At 54.5% G+C, this 13,979-nt stretch overlaps 1 protein-coding gene across 4 annotated transcripts in view; it reads right to left on the reverse strand.

The window, feature by feature from the left end:
* KIAA0513 (KIAA0513 ortholog) overlaps positions 1–13,186 on the reverse strand; it is a 38,374-nt gene extending 25,188 nt beyond the window's left edge. For 3 of the 4 annotated variants that reach the window (XM_044427913.1, XM_044427909.1, XM_044427910.1), the window contains exon 1: positions 13,033–13,186. The gene's annotated coding sequence lies outside the window, so the exon portion shown is untranslated. Of the gene's footprint in view, positions 1–10,613; positions 10,795–13,032 lie in introns of those variants that run through there. The other variant, XM_044427912.1, reaches the window with a different exon arrangement.
* Positions 13,187–13,979: the final 793 nt, after the last annotated feature.

The following is a 13,979-nucleotide window of genomic DNA, read 5'->3' on the forward strand; positions in this document are numbered from 1 at the left end:
TCCAGGCTCACTCCCACGCAGGCAGGCCCTCCACGGCCCGGATAGGCTGGCGGCTTCCCCGCCTCCGTGATGCCAACAAGCCCCTGACGCAGGGCAGGCGACCGGAGCGAGCGGAGGGGCGGCTTCCTCTCCGGATGCGGCCCGTGCCCTTCAACACATTTCGGCAGGGGGTGCACTGGGGGAGCCGCTCTCCAGCCCGGGGAATTTCAGGGCCGGCGTGCCTGGCTCCTGCAGAGCAAGGCTGCTTCGTGAGCGCTTTCCACTCAGCTCGCTCCCCGGCCATGACGGCAGACCGGCTCCATCAACGCAACACCCACACGCCGCGCAGAACAAAAGCCAGTCCCCAAACCCAAGCCCCCATTCATGGGGGGGGGGGTTACGGGTGTCTCCAAGCACAGGGCTCAAATCTCAATTCTCCTCCCTCTCACAATACACGGAAAATATAAAGAGTCGTCCTCGAGCCATGGAGGTGGCAGAACTGAGAGAGTCGCTCTCAGGGGTGGACAGGTGGAAGGTGGGAAGGCTGCAGGTGCACGACCTGGGGAGTGAAGCTGCTCACGTGCAGCAGGCAGAACAGGAGCAGGAGAGGCTTCCTCTTGGCAGCTGCACCCGGCCAGCAACTCGGCACACGGCTCAGAAAAAGCACGCTCTCGCAACCTCAGTGCCCGCGTCTGTACAATGGGAAGAATGGGCAGCTTGCACCCTAAATCTGAGGAGAGGAACACAACCCGCAGAGCAGGTGAGCTGCACTCCGTCCCATGAGACACGCCAATAGTCCACTATGAGAAACATTAAAGGGGTGGACAGCTCAGGAGGAGGCTTTGGGGGCGAGCAGGGGTGTGAACGGGTTCTTCCCAGTTTAGCAAGGATCATGCAGAAATGAGAGAGAGAGAGAGAGAGAGAGAGAGAGACACCCCGTACTGCCACAGACACGGAGGGGCAGCTACAGTGCTGAGGGCTGGAAAAGAAACAGCTGCCTTTATCATGGGAATTCGGAAAGCCGGGCAATGTGGGAGCAGAGAACACCTGGCCCAGCCAGGCGCTTGCTGGCAGGCTCCTGGGCAACCAGGCAGAGGCAGCGCAGGGCACACAGCAGGTTGCCCGTGCCGCAGACCACTCATGCCCTCCCCAGTGCATTTGGCACATCTGGCCTCAAATTGTCCCAGCTTGGGACTTACAAGAGACACACGACTCTGCTAAGCTCAGGCTCAGCCATGCCCCCTCCTCTTTCGCAGGAGGGAGGCCGCAGAGAAAACCGGAGGACGGGCGAGCGGCAGAGGGGGGAAATTAGATTCCCTGTGACTCATGCGCAGTGACATTTGAACAGGAAACAGAGGGGAGAGGAGAAAATCTTTTCAGGATTTAATGGAGAGGCAGACGCTTCCTGCTTTGTGCTAAAAGCCAAGCGTCCCCTCGATTTTTTTGTGCTAGAATCCAAGTGGCTCCTGGAGAAAGCCTGGTGGATTTCTGACATGTGCATTCTGCTGCGGAAACAGGAGGGCAGGCCGGGGCAAAAATCCCGGGGACCGGGGGCAAGTGGACCGAAGGGACGGCGGCAGCTGGGCAGCCTTCTTGAATAGCTTTGCAAGCTTTGCCGCGGCCCTCCCCGCCTGGACAGCTCCTTCATCCGGGCGTCTGCTTGCCCCTGGACGAGGCCCGAATCCTGACTATGCACGCTGAACAAGCACAACACCTGAGGTGACGCTCTGGACCAAACCAAGACACATTTCCCACCCTTCAGAAGACAAGCCACTGCGTTCTGATTGCATTATTGGTTTCTTGTATTCTACTTGGAAGGAGAAACACAACCCAGTCATTTTACTCTTTCTTAACCTGTTTGTTCTCCCAGGATGTATCCTGCACCTTGATCAATGTGCATTTTCCTCTCTCTGCCTTCTCTTTCACCCTGCTTGCATACATACATGCAATCGCTCCTAAAGGGCCAGAAACTTGCTTTTAAAAAAAGGACTGAGGAGTGGAGGTTGGGAGTGGAGATTCCACACCCAAAAAATTAAATCCTGCACTTCCTTTGTGCAGAATTAACATCCTCCTAGAGGTCATTACCCTGCGGCTGCAAACGCACATGGCAAAAGACCGCCTGTCCCACACAGAGCCAGCTGTGCCAGATTCCGGTGCCAACTCTCTCCTTTTATTAGCAGGGGAAAGCTTTATTTATTCCACAGCAACCGGGTTAAGATGGCCATCATGCCTCCCAGAGCAGGGGTGGGTACGAAGTCGATCTCCAGCTTCCTGGGCTTCAGCTGACCCCTGGCCATGCTGGCAAGGGTCTCCGGGGGTCAGAGTCCCAAACCTCCACCTTCTGCCCACCTTGTCCAAGAAGGGCTTCCAGATCCAACAGACTCTCTCTCCTCCTGCCTTCCTGACAACTGCAAGGCAGTGGCATCAACATTCCTGCGGTCACGGGCAAGCCAGGTGAACAAAAACCGCAGGAGGTGTGATTACTACAGGTAAATAAGTGCAGAGCTTAGGAGAGGCTTCTTCTGGGTCTTCCAGAGACATTCGCAATTGCAGTTTGGGTGCGATAATACCCGTGAAAGCAGCCCAGCAGTACTGTCAACGGGGGTTTAATACCTGTCTCTCCTAAGGAAAGGGGATAGAAACTCACTGCCACGCAGGCCTTTTGCCTGTGCTTGCAAAATGGGTGGAAAGGACCATATCGGGCCGACCAGTGTGGCTACAAACGCTGGGCTAAACTGGGGGGAGCTGGGTTCGAATCCCCACTCAGCCCCTGGGTGATCTCAAGTCAGTCACTTACCTTCCGCACAAGGTTGTGAGGATAACAAGGAGAAATACACTGAGTTGCGGCACATTCCCAGAGTCATTTTTAACAACTGTACACTGGTTAAGGCTCAAAAAAACCCCTAATTCTTCCCTTTCCACTAGAATTATGTCCATCTATGTGAACTTGGTAAAATGATACATCAGAACACACAACACGCTTGCACACCCCACGATGGCACAAACGCAACAAGCCAACCCACCTTCTTAGAGATGACTCACTCACAACAGTGACATTGATGGAAGGAGCGGAACATCCAAGGATATCACACGGAATCTGGACTGCTTCCACCAGCGACCCGAATGTTTCTGAGCCCAGTTCGAGGTGCTATTTTTGACCTAAACAGCTTTTCCTTACTTGGAAGGCTGACAGTTACCTAGACACTTCGTCTCTGAACTTCCCCTTCCATGGCAACAGTCAACCTTCACTTAAACACTTTATCCAAGGGAGATTCCAAGGATGACAGGTCCCTTTTGGTACCAAGCTTTGCAAAGGGACGCTTAGCCCCAGCTCAATATAACCGGAGTGAACTGATGTCAAGACATTTTGTCTCGTATGAGAGATGGATAATAGAAACCATATTACGAGGACTCGAACTGCGGTTACACTCAGTGCAATTACCTTTCTAACAATGCTTTAATTATAGTGTAGCTACAGCACGTGCACGCACCCACACTCACAAAATCCCATCCAGAGGAGCCTTGGGAACTAAAGGCAAGAACGTGTAAAAGAAAGAGCCATGAAACGCCAAATGAGCAATCTTGTCAAGCCACCACGGAGATCAAAACTGCGTCCAAGGAAAAGAAAATTGAGCCACTGCTGGTGAAGAGGGAACAAGGTCCGGTTGACCAATGTCAATCTAAGCCCACTTTTCTGAAAAGGACGCCAGCAGCCTGGTTGTCATTGCTGCACTTATTCAATTAATTAAACACTGCATTGTTTTTGTGGATAACAAACCCCATAACTCCCTCCAGCAGTCTTTTGCAGGAAATAAGAGACTTAAGAGGCAGCACAAACAGCTACACGGAGAAATTAGAAAGAGAAGTTGGTTCAGCGGCAAACTTCACGTATTTATTATCCAAGTGTATCCCCCACAAAGGCCATCCTCACACTCGGACATTAAGTTCTGAAATGCTGGGATGGAATTATGCAGCAAGCCAAACCTAATTGAAAAAGTTCTAGCGGGTTTCCAAATTTGAAGAAGGGAACCAGAAAGGGAAGTACAGAAGCAAGGAAAGTCTTGCCAAATTGATTAATTTTCTGTAGCAAAAGCATCAATATTGTTCTGCCGCACCAAGTACAAGAAACAGTTTTGAGATATTGATTGATGTTTCATGCCATTATTGGTGGCATGAAATGCTGAAAGTTTTATGCTTTGCTTTAAAATCAATGCTGTACTGGAGACAGGGCGATAAGGATGTGGTGCCAGGTGGTATTTTATTAGCAAACATCTGCCAGTCTTCCAGAATTCCCTGTTCCTTCCAGCTGGGAGTCACTGTGGGGAGGAAAAGAATTCCCCAACAGGAGATCACTCCCTGTTCTAATGGAAAGAAGTTTGGGGTGTCTTGGTTTGGGGTGGGCAATTAAGACCCACTGGTTTTGCAAGGGACCTGCTCCTAGCAGATGAAAATTCCCAGAAGTGGGTGGTTGATTTGGCTCAAAGCAACTGCCTGAAATTTTGACATGTTCTCAATAGTGCAGCTAGATGGATGACCCTGATGAGTCACAAGAATTTGCCCTGCCCACAAGAATTTGCCACTGCACCATGGAGAAAAGCTAACGGAGGACAAAAGAGAAAAGAAAGGGATCAAGGAAGGATGAAAGCCCTTTATCTGGGCTCGACAGATTTTTTCCCCCGACACAGGATGTTTCATAAGAAGCTTGTTTGCGCAGCATCAAAATCAGGTTCCCTCTGGTTTTGGGGGCACCTCTTGCCCTTGTGAAGAACTGATTCCGAACAGCAGCTCCCTGCTCCCTTCCTTTCCAGAAGGCTTAACTCCATCCTCAGGAAGGTTCTCACAGCTTGTGGGGCAGACGACAGGGATGCCTGATATTGGTTAAGTCCACTAATTCGGACTGATTCCAGCTCATGTGAGGCCGCTAATGAATCCACACCCCGCCTTGCCAGCCCCTCCCTGTTCGACCGCGTCTCCCCCCAAACTCATCGGCTGTCTGGACCAATCTTGCTCATCCCCCTTGTAAGTTCCGTGTCGTGTCCCAACCCCTTCCCCACCTAGTTCACATCCCAAGCCTGCGCTTTCAGAGCGGGGAGGTGACGCCGATGCAAATGCGAAAGCTGAGCTGTACAGAGGAGACTCTCTACTGGGGGATATCCTTGCTTGCTGCAAGATTCCCCCCTTTTCATCCTTCCGGCTTCCTGCCAAGCCACATGTCCGGGGAAGGCTCCCCGCAAACCCCCTCCCTGCACAACTGAACAGCAGTTTCCTCCTCTCCTCCTGCGGAGACCCCTCAGAAGGACTGCCAGGCAGGTGAGGCAACGGAGCGCATGGATCGAGGAGGCCGATGCACAACGCACTGGACTGGAAGGAAGCATCAGCCACAAGGCGCGTGACGCCCCCCCCCCCCCTGCCTCCCCGGGGCGGGATCTGCCTTGCCTCGAGCGTGGCCACGCATCACGGAGCAGCAGGACGACACCCCGGGGTGCACATGCCTCCACACGGGCAGCACGTTTCCAGCACGGCAGCAAGGCCTTCGGAGAAACAGACGGCAGCCGCAGAGAGCCACACGCTGCAGAAGGGACGGGCTCCTTGTTTGCGTTTCCAGCCGTGAATGGAGCACAGCTGCTGCCGCAGGAAGGGAAGGACGGACGGATGGAGAGGCGGAGGAGAGGGGCTTGACTTGACGCAGCCTGGCAAGGGACCAGCGGGGAAGAGCATCTGCAGAACAGCGATCTGGGAGACAAGCAGGTCTGTTGGCGGGCTGAGACCACAGCGCGAGACGCTCACACCAACAGCAGGGCAGAGCCCCATTTTCTCGGCGGCAGGCTTGCCAGGACTGCCGGCCTCCCCGCTGCGGGAGGCTGGAGCCCAGACGAAAAGGAACCCGCCTGGTCCCATCCAGCAGAGCTGCTCTCGTGCCCGACCCCAAACGTCAGTTGTTCAAAAAGCAAGGCGCAAAAGCAGCCCGTGGAAGGGTCCTGGGGCCCAAGCGGTGCGTGGCAGGAGCGGCTGAGCGCCAGCCAGCATCACCGCTGGCCCAGGCAAAAGGTTCGGCCTCCAGAGGCATCACCTGACACATCGCCGTGAGCTGCGGCCCGTTCTCCTCAACCTGCGCGCACAAGAATGCATTCTGGACTGACTAAACAAACAAAAATTCCACGCTAAGGTCCAACTGCTGTCCAATCAATCCAATCATGCACCAGAATAAACAACAGGCCTGCCAGTCTAGTCATCCCTCTTTTCAGAACGCAATCGTTTCGAGCCGTTCGGCTGCCTCTCCAGCTGCCACAGGCGGACTTGCTTTGCCGTCGACACAAGCGAGAGCCATGGGGGCAGATACGGTTCTACGAACGGCCCCTGCACCCCTCGGCAGAGAGCAGATTGGACTCAGTGGGTGCCCGTGGCTTGCTATGCCCAGGGGGCCACCGGGCACGACCCCGCTTCGATGGGGCAGGCGCAGGCCCTTGCACTGGTGTGCATTTGCTGGAAGCCTTCACCGCATCAAACCAAGGGCCGTTTCGGCCTGTGCAAAGCTAGCACCGCCTGCTGCTTGGGGATAAACTGGCTTGTTCCAGGACAGGAAAAAGCAGGAAAGTCCAGACGTGGCTCCAATCAGCAATACGTGGAGGAGGAGGGGGAAAGAGCAGAAATGAATCAGGAGGGCATGAAATAACCCAACAGGTCCCAAGAAAAACATAAGCAGAAACCTTAGTGCAATCAAGGAAATACAGGCGTGTGTACAATGAAAACCCAGCGAGGGCTGCTTCTCAAACAGCTTGGTCAGGGCATTGCCTGCTTGCTCTGTCCACTTGCTTCGAATATGCATTTCCAGCCTCCAAAACAACCAATTATCAGGAATAAAAGAGTATTTGTAATGTGAAGAACCTCAGGCAGTATAACAGCTAACGCAACCAAAAATAAAGGCAGCTGCACTAGCCACAAGAAAATGTCCAAAATCCATCCAGTGTCCTTTTTTTTTTAAGGCCAAACCAAAGGAGACAAACACTTTTAAGATATTGGTTATACTTCCCCCACAAAGAGCCCACGGAGGCTAAAACAATCTACTTCCTCTGTGTTATCCTCGCAACAACCCTGCAAGGTAGAGTCTGGCCCAAGGTCACCCACTGAGCTTCAGGGGGAAGAAGAAAAGGAAAACACAGCCATGTTATCCCAGTGCCTGCGTCCCCTTCTCAAGGCATGTTTTCTTTGGATAAGAAAAAAACCTACAGCTTCATCATTCCAGCATCTTGGGCTCAGAGTTCCATATCATTCATTAGAAGATAGGATAACACACACTTTAAAACATCCCCCTCCCCTGTGGTGAAAGAGAATTAAGCAGATGGAAATCCTCTCTCAGCTGTGCCATCACAGAATGAAGAAGAAAATCACACGCAGGAGGAGCGCAGTACAATTCAGTGCCCAGATCCCGGCAACACAACGGGAGAATAAAAGCCATGCTCACAGAGCGAGAAAGGCCTAATCCAGGGGTGCGAACTGTCCGGCACATGGGGCAATCTGGCCTGAAGCTCCCCGGAGGCGGAAGCCAAGCGTTCTAATAGGGATGGCCGATCATTCCTCCATTCCCGCACCGAACAGCTTCAGCCCTGCCTCGTCTCCAGTCAACCTGCTGCCCTTTGGAAAACCCAAAAGCGGGACACAAACGCAGGAGCACCCTCCTGCCCATGCTCCCCAGCGGCTGGATCCATGGGCAACCATGTGCCTTCGGGCCGACCCTGGGGGAAGCCACACTCCTTGCTTTTAAGCGCTGACTCCATGCATTATGACGCAACGTCTCAAGCCCAGCAGCCTCAGCCGAATGCAACATTGGTGGGGAAAATGCCCCTTTTCCCTTTGGAGGGGCGCGTCCTTATGGCACGCACTGGCAACGCCCGATTTCACATGGATCATGATTCACCAGCCCTCTGCTCGCGACACACAAGCATAACAGCGTTCCTTCAGTTCTGGTCCGCCTTGAGGTCTTGCCAGCGCTTTCCCTTCCCTTCCGCCTCCCTGCTCCAGGGACAAGACTAACAAAAGCCGAGTAGGTTTGCTCCATAAAATATGGCACGGTTATATTTTACAGCTTTTCTCTCTCCCTGCCCTCCAACAACTGCTTCACACTAGGCGAGGTTATTTTAAAGTCTCTCCTTTGGCTGCTTAAATCAAAAAAGCAAGCAGGCAATCTTGCCCCTGGTGGCTCGCCCACAGATCAAGCCAAGCTGCCAAGCTTAGGGTGGTGAGCATGACATTCCCGTGTAGCTGATGTCCCCACGAAAACATGCTGCAGAAGATTAATGACTGAACGAAAGAAAAGCATTTTCCCTGATGCCATGCAATGAATGGGCTGTGGAACTCACTGCTGCATGATATTGGAAAAGCCCATTAATTATTTATTTATTTAGAAAATTTCTATGCCGCCCCATTCGCCGAAGCCTCGGAGTGTCTCACAAAACACCAATTAAAATATAATACACTAATTAAATTAAATATCAATTAAAATATAATACATTCCCAAACCTAATATTCCTAGCAGAGCTTACATACAGGATACACTTTTCTGTGAAAGGTAGAATCCAACAGCCACAAACCAGCCAGGAATAACCCGAAAGAGCAAAGCCTTGATAGCTTTGAAAGGTTATCATGCACTGGCAAATAAACCTGGTACTGAGAGGAACCAGGTAAGGCTCCACGGGGAGGGAGCACCTTAGGCACCTGCGTGCCGCCACCCAGAAGTCTCTCCCCCCGGTCACCAGCTGCATGAGAGGAGCACTCTTGGATCAGCAGAAATACCTCATCAGCGGCTACTCCTCAGACTTCTCTGAGCTGGTCTGGGGCTAGGGAATTTTGCCATTTTCCCACGAACATATATACCTGCAAGCTGTCTCCACTGGAATCCAAAATATTTTGGTGTGGCCTGGTGTTGAATAAGCAATTAGAGAAAGGCCAGCAGAGAAGGAGAGGGAGTAAAAATGAAGAACCCATCCAAACCTTCACGGACCTGATCCAGATCAGCCCCCAAGCTCTGCATCTACTCTAAAGTAACAATCTGCTGCTAATACAGATTTAAAGTAATGAATGTTTCATCTTCGGGACAGCTTTTCTGTCTGCCTTTCTACTCCACGCAAAAAGCTTCCCATGCCCAGGGAAGCACTTCATATTATTCTGGTTAGGGCGGGGGGGGTCCTCATCCGAGCCCCCCTTCACACCCCACAATAAAGCCCCTGCTGCTCCACAGGACACAAGCCTGCTGCTAAAGGGTTCCCATAACCGTATTTCCTCTGTTGCAGGGAAACGTGGCACCCCACTCCTTCACTGCTGGGATTAACCCAACCTCCAGCAACACCCCCAGAGTCTTCCCTTCCTCATTTCAGAAACATGAGTCATAGCTCACCTGGCTCCACTGGCCTGCTGAAGCCAAACCTGAGTTCAAGCAGGTGCCTGCTTGGTTATAAAAGAGAGACATTAGCACCCGTTTCTCAAATCTAGGATCCTTTTCCCCTCCCCAAACCCTTCTGCCAGCCAAGCCAAACAAAGGCACAGCAAATAAAGGATTTTGCCAGGATCAAAGGCGATCTGTGCTTATTAGGAGTAATCAGGAGTGAAAGGTGAAGGAGAACAATTTCACCTCCAAGCTGGTGGAACCCATTTCAAGCAGAGAAGAACAGGCTGCAGGAAGAGACCCAAGATCGGCTGCATGTGAAATTCTGAGTCAGCCCTGGGGAGATGGGCCCACCAACCTCAGCAGAACCCCCCACGCAAGGACCCAAGCCCCAAGTGGCCTCCTTGAAGGCCCACCATCCCAGCACCAACCATTTTGGGGCCTCAGGGGGCCTGTGCTGCCAGGTGCCCCTGAAACAAGGCCTTCCCGGTGATGGCACCCCGGCTGCTGAGCTCCCTTCTAGTGGTACTCTGGCACGACCCCACTCGGTTGGAAGCCCCTGTGGCAGCGACGGCAGCTCCCAGTCCTCCTGAGAAAGCCTCTGCTGGCTTTGCATGTCTGGAGGCCACCATGTTTGCACAGTCTTCCGGGCACAACTGCCCACAGATCCTCAGTCCGGCTGAGGTCTGGGCTCCGGCTGGGCCCTCCGTGGCACCCAGGGTCTTGCCCTGGGGCTGCTCCAGCGTTACTGGGCTTGAATGTCAAACCCTGCTGGGAAATAAGCCCCCAGCCCAGTCCCTGGTCGCTTGCAGACTGAAAGGGCTCCACCGACAACCGCCTGCCCCTGCCCAGGTCCCCAGTCCGGCCCTGAGAGACCTCCCCTCAGCACGACTCTGCCCTCGCACTGCTTCACCAGGGCACCAAGCACGGTCGGCTTTGAGTTGCACAGAGCTTTCTGCCGCAAGGCTGGAAGGGAACTCCGGGACGCTGCTCGCTCGGACACGCTCCCGACACACCTAGAAACAGGTGTCGTCAACGGAGTCACGTGGCAGCGGAACGCGCACGGGTGGGCTCCCTTCCGTACTTGCCGAGCTTCCTCACCTCACAGCCAAGCCCCCGTTTGGCACTGCCTGCTTAACTTCCGGGCCACAATAAAATATTTTGCACCTCCACCGTATCGCGTATTCTGTGCACATCAGCTGGCGACGATGCCAATTACATCCCTTCCCATTCCAGGCAGTGGAACTAAACTTACAAGAAGTATTTCCACTTTTAGTTGAGCCAGGAAACCGCAGTCCTTTGGTAGCTGAGAGAAAAGGGGTGAGCTGAAGAGGCCTGGGTTTCGCTTTTCTTATTTCTGGCACGGTGTTCGTTGCTTTTATTTTGTTTGCTATGAAATTCATTTGTATCTCAGGCAGAGAACTTCAAGTATAGGGCAGCTGAATTGTAACAAACAAAAACAAGTTTAAGAGTATGAATTCCATTCGTGTGTAGGCCGCAAAACGGATACACAATTTTCAGCAATTCCAAGCGGCCATGGCAGGCTGGGGGATACTGAGAGTTGCAGAACATTTATGTTATTTTATTGTTTTTATACCTTGTTGCAAACCTCCCAGATAGCTTGAGCTACAGGGGGTACAGAAATGCAATAAATAATAATAGGATTACACCCTGAATTTCAAGGAGGACACTCACAAGTTTCTACCTGGATTATATCTGAAATAACCAAACATTCTCTCTCTCTTTCTAGTACTGAGCATGACCTGCTGCCCTTGTTAAGCTCTGGGAGATACCTGCTTCTCAGGTATCATCTTGCAAGTTTGCTTAATTATTCCCCACGGAAAGGAAAGTGCTATTACAGTTGAACGCTATTTTAACAACTGCCAATTCATTCTGCACGCCTGCACAACCATCATCTCTCTCCCTCCGCCTGCAGCCCCACCCGTTGCGCCCGAAACTTGCCCACTAAGAAAAGTTAATCCTCCAAGAAAGAAGGACTAAGGAGTAGAATTAATTTGGGGGACGTTTCTGTAACGGATGTTCCCGAGCGAAGGTTTTGAACAGGCTTCTCCGGGGCGACGACATTCGTTACAGCCCCTGCTCCAAAGGCCCTGCTTAGAGATAAGCAAGTGCACTCTGTACGAGCTTAGAGGCACTGCTTTCCAAACGCCGGGCCAATGCACGGCAGAATGAAAAATGAAAGGAGCAGCACGAAGCCGGTCGGCCGCGCTCGCTCGAGAAACCAGCCCGAGGGGACACGGGCCCCCCAGCGAGGACGAGGCCGGGCTGCCTGCACAGGGGCGGCCCCGCCTGGACCCGCGCACTTGGGGGCTCGACGCACACGCCGCGCGCTCCTGCGCCCGGGAGCGCGGGGAAGGGCACTCTGCGTATGCCCAGGGGCGCCCTGCGCGGCGCAGGCGAGGGCACGGCCCCTGCACAGCTCCGCGCGAGCCCGCTTACCTGGCGTGGCGGCGGCGGCGGCGGCGCGCGGCCCGGGCCCTTCCTCCTCCTCCTCCTCCGGCCCGCGGAGGCGGCGGCAGGGCGCAGGCTCGGAGCGGCGGCCGGGGAGGGCGCACCGCCTGCCACGTGAGGGGGCGGGGCGGGGAAGCCCTGCCGGGGGGGCGCCCCGCGCGGCCCAGCGGCGCTCCCCAACCGGGCGCCCCCCGCACGGCCGGGACTCCCGCGTGCGCCCGGCTGCGACCCCCAGCCGCCCCCGCGCCCCCTGGACCCGCCCGGGCGGCGAGGGGCGCTTCCGCTTCCTCCGGGAAACTTCCGCACGGGCGGGAGTCACACACCTGCGGCGGCGCAGCCGGGGGCGAGTCCTCCGGGCGGCGCGTAGAGGCCGCTCACGGGACCTGGCCGTGTGGACCGGGAGCCGTCGCTCCGTGCCCTTCAGAGCGCCGCCGAAGCCGTGCTTCGTTTTTAAGTCGCCGGCTTTTTCAACAGGAGTTCTGTTCTTAAATCGCGCCGCATGTATAAATGAGCTTATCGCCAGAACGCCGGTTTTGTAAACGGGCCGTGCTAAAACCAAACACGCAGGCAGTATGGCAGTCCCTCCCCGAGAGTCCAGGGCAGGCACGTTGTCTGAACTCAGCTGTGCCATCAAGCCATGGCCGAGTAACCACAAGCAGCTCAGGCGGACAAGCCACGGTTCGTGGGCAGGGCAGGGCAGGGCAGGGCAGGGCGCCCCAAGCGTCATTTCTCGGCTGGTCTTTGGCCTGGCCTGGGCATTCCTTGGAAAACGCCTCCGCCACCCGCCCCTTAGCAAGCACGGACCTGCAGCTGTGCTTTTTAAAGCCAGGAGCTCAATTTATGCTGCTGGAAAGTGTTAAGAATTTAAGAATACTGGCATTGCATTTCGACATTCTGTTGATGACTTGCCTTGTGAAGCTATGGAAGCGGAAAGGTGGAGCCCCCCTGCTCGGGGGGCTCCACTCTCGGCTCAGGCAGGCAGCCCCTGGGTGACCATGCCCCGTCCCTGGCTCTCAGCCTGACCTCCCTCACCGGGCTGTTGTGAGGATAGACGGAGAGCAGGGCGCAGTAAGCTGCTTTCCATTCCTCGCAAGAGGGAAAAAGGAAGGATATGACTCTAATTTAATTAAAAAAAAAAAAAGTGAGTCCTATCCCTGCCCACAGTGCAAACAAAGGGAGAGAAAAGCGGGTGGTAAACTTACGTGGGTAACCGTGCGATCGTTTTAGTGGGTTGTGTAAGCACCAGGAATGCTAATATTTAACATGGCCAGGATGGCTCTTCCGGCTCAGCTTCTCGGGTCTCCATCTTGGAGCCTGCTGAACCCGAGCAGGAAAAATCCCGGCACGCCAGGAGACAGTCTCCAGCTGGGGACGGCCGGAATAATGCTTCGGTTCCTGAGTTTTGCTCTCCCCTCCGTTAATGGCTGGGAGGCGACCAACTGCGCGCAGGAGCAAGCAGCGCGTCTCACTGCGAGGGCGCCCCCTGCTGCGGGTTGGGGAAATTGGGTTGGTCAAACGCCCGGTGTTGTTTCTGCCCGAAGCCAGGGAAAAGGGCAGCTGCTGCGTGTAAATAGCAATGCAGCCTGGCCTCTGGATACGGGGGGGAGGGGCGGAGAACACTAATTGGGGAGTAAGCCTAGCTCAACCGTGTGATTTACGTCCATGTAAGCAAGCAGAGGATCCAGAGGGGAGCGAAGCTGGGCTGGGGGCGATGCAGTGGCATACAAAGAACAGAGCAGAAGCATCTCTGCTCAAACCACATTTTTTCCAGGGCTGGAGGGGCAGGACAGATGGGAGTAGCCCTGATGTACATCATGCACGCATGGGGACTGCGCAGAACAGGCATTTCCCCGGATAGCGCAGGCAGTCAATCATAAGCCTGTTTCCAGCTTGCGGAAGCAGATTTACCAGTGCTAGGAACCATCCAGGTCAGGTCCAGGAAGCTGGCTGCAGGCTGACTGCCGCAGCACCCAGGCCAGGAAGGAAGGAGGTCTTAGCTGCACCCAACCACAAGCCAGAACCACAAGCGAGGACAGATCTGCAGCGAGGCGTGGCAGGTCTAAAAGCAAGGGCACGCCCAGGAACAAGCAAGAGCCTGGCCCTGGCAGGAGATGGCCGTTCCAGAGGCGAGGGCAGGGAAAGGTCAGGT

The sequence above is a fragment of the Varanus komodoensis genome, unplaced genomic scaffold (assembly GCF_004798865.1).
Source record: "Varanus komodoensis strain SLA01 unplaced genomic scaffold, ASM479886v1 scaffold19, whole genome shotgun sequence".
Classification (NCBI taxonomy): domain Eukaryota; kingdom Metazoa; phylum Chordata; class Lepidosauria; order Squamata; family Varanidae; genus Varanus; species Varanus komodoensis.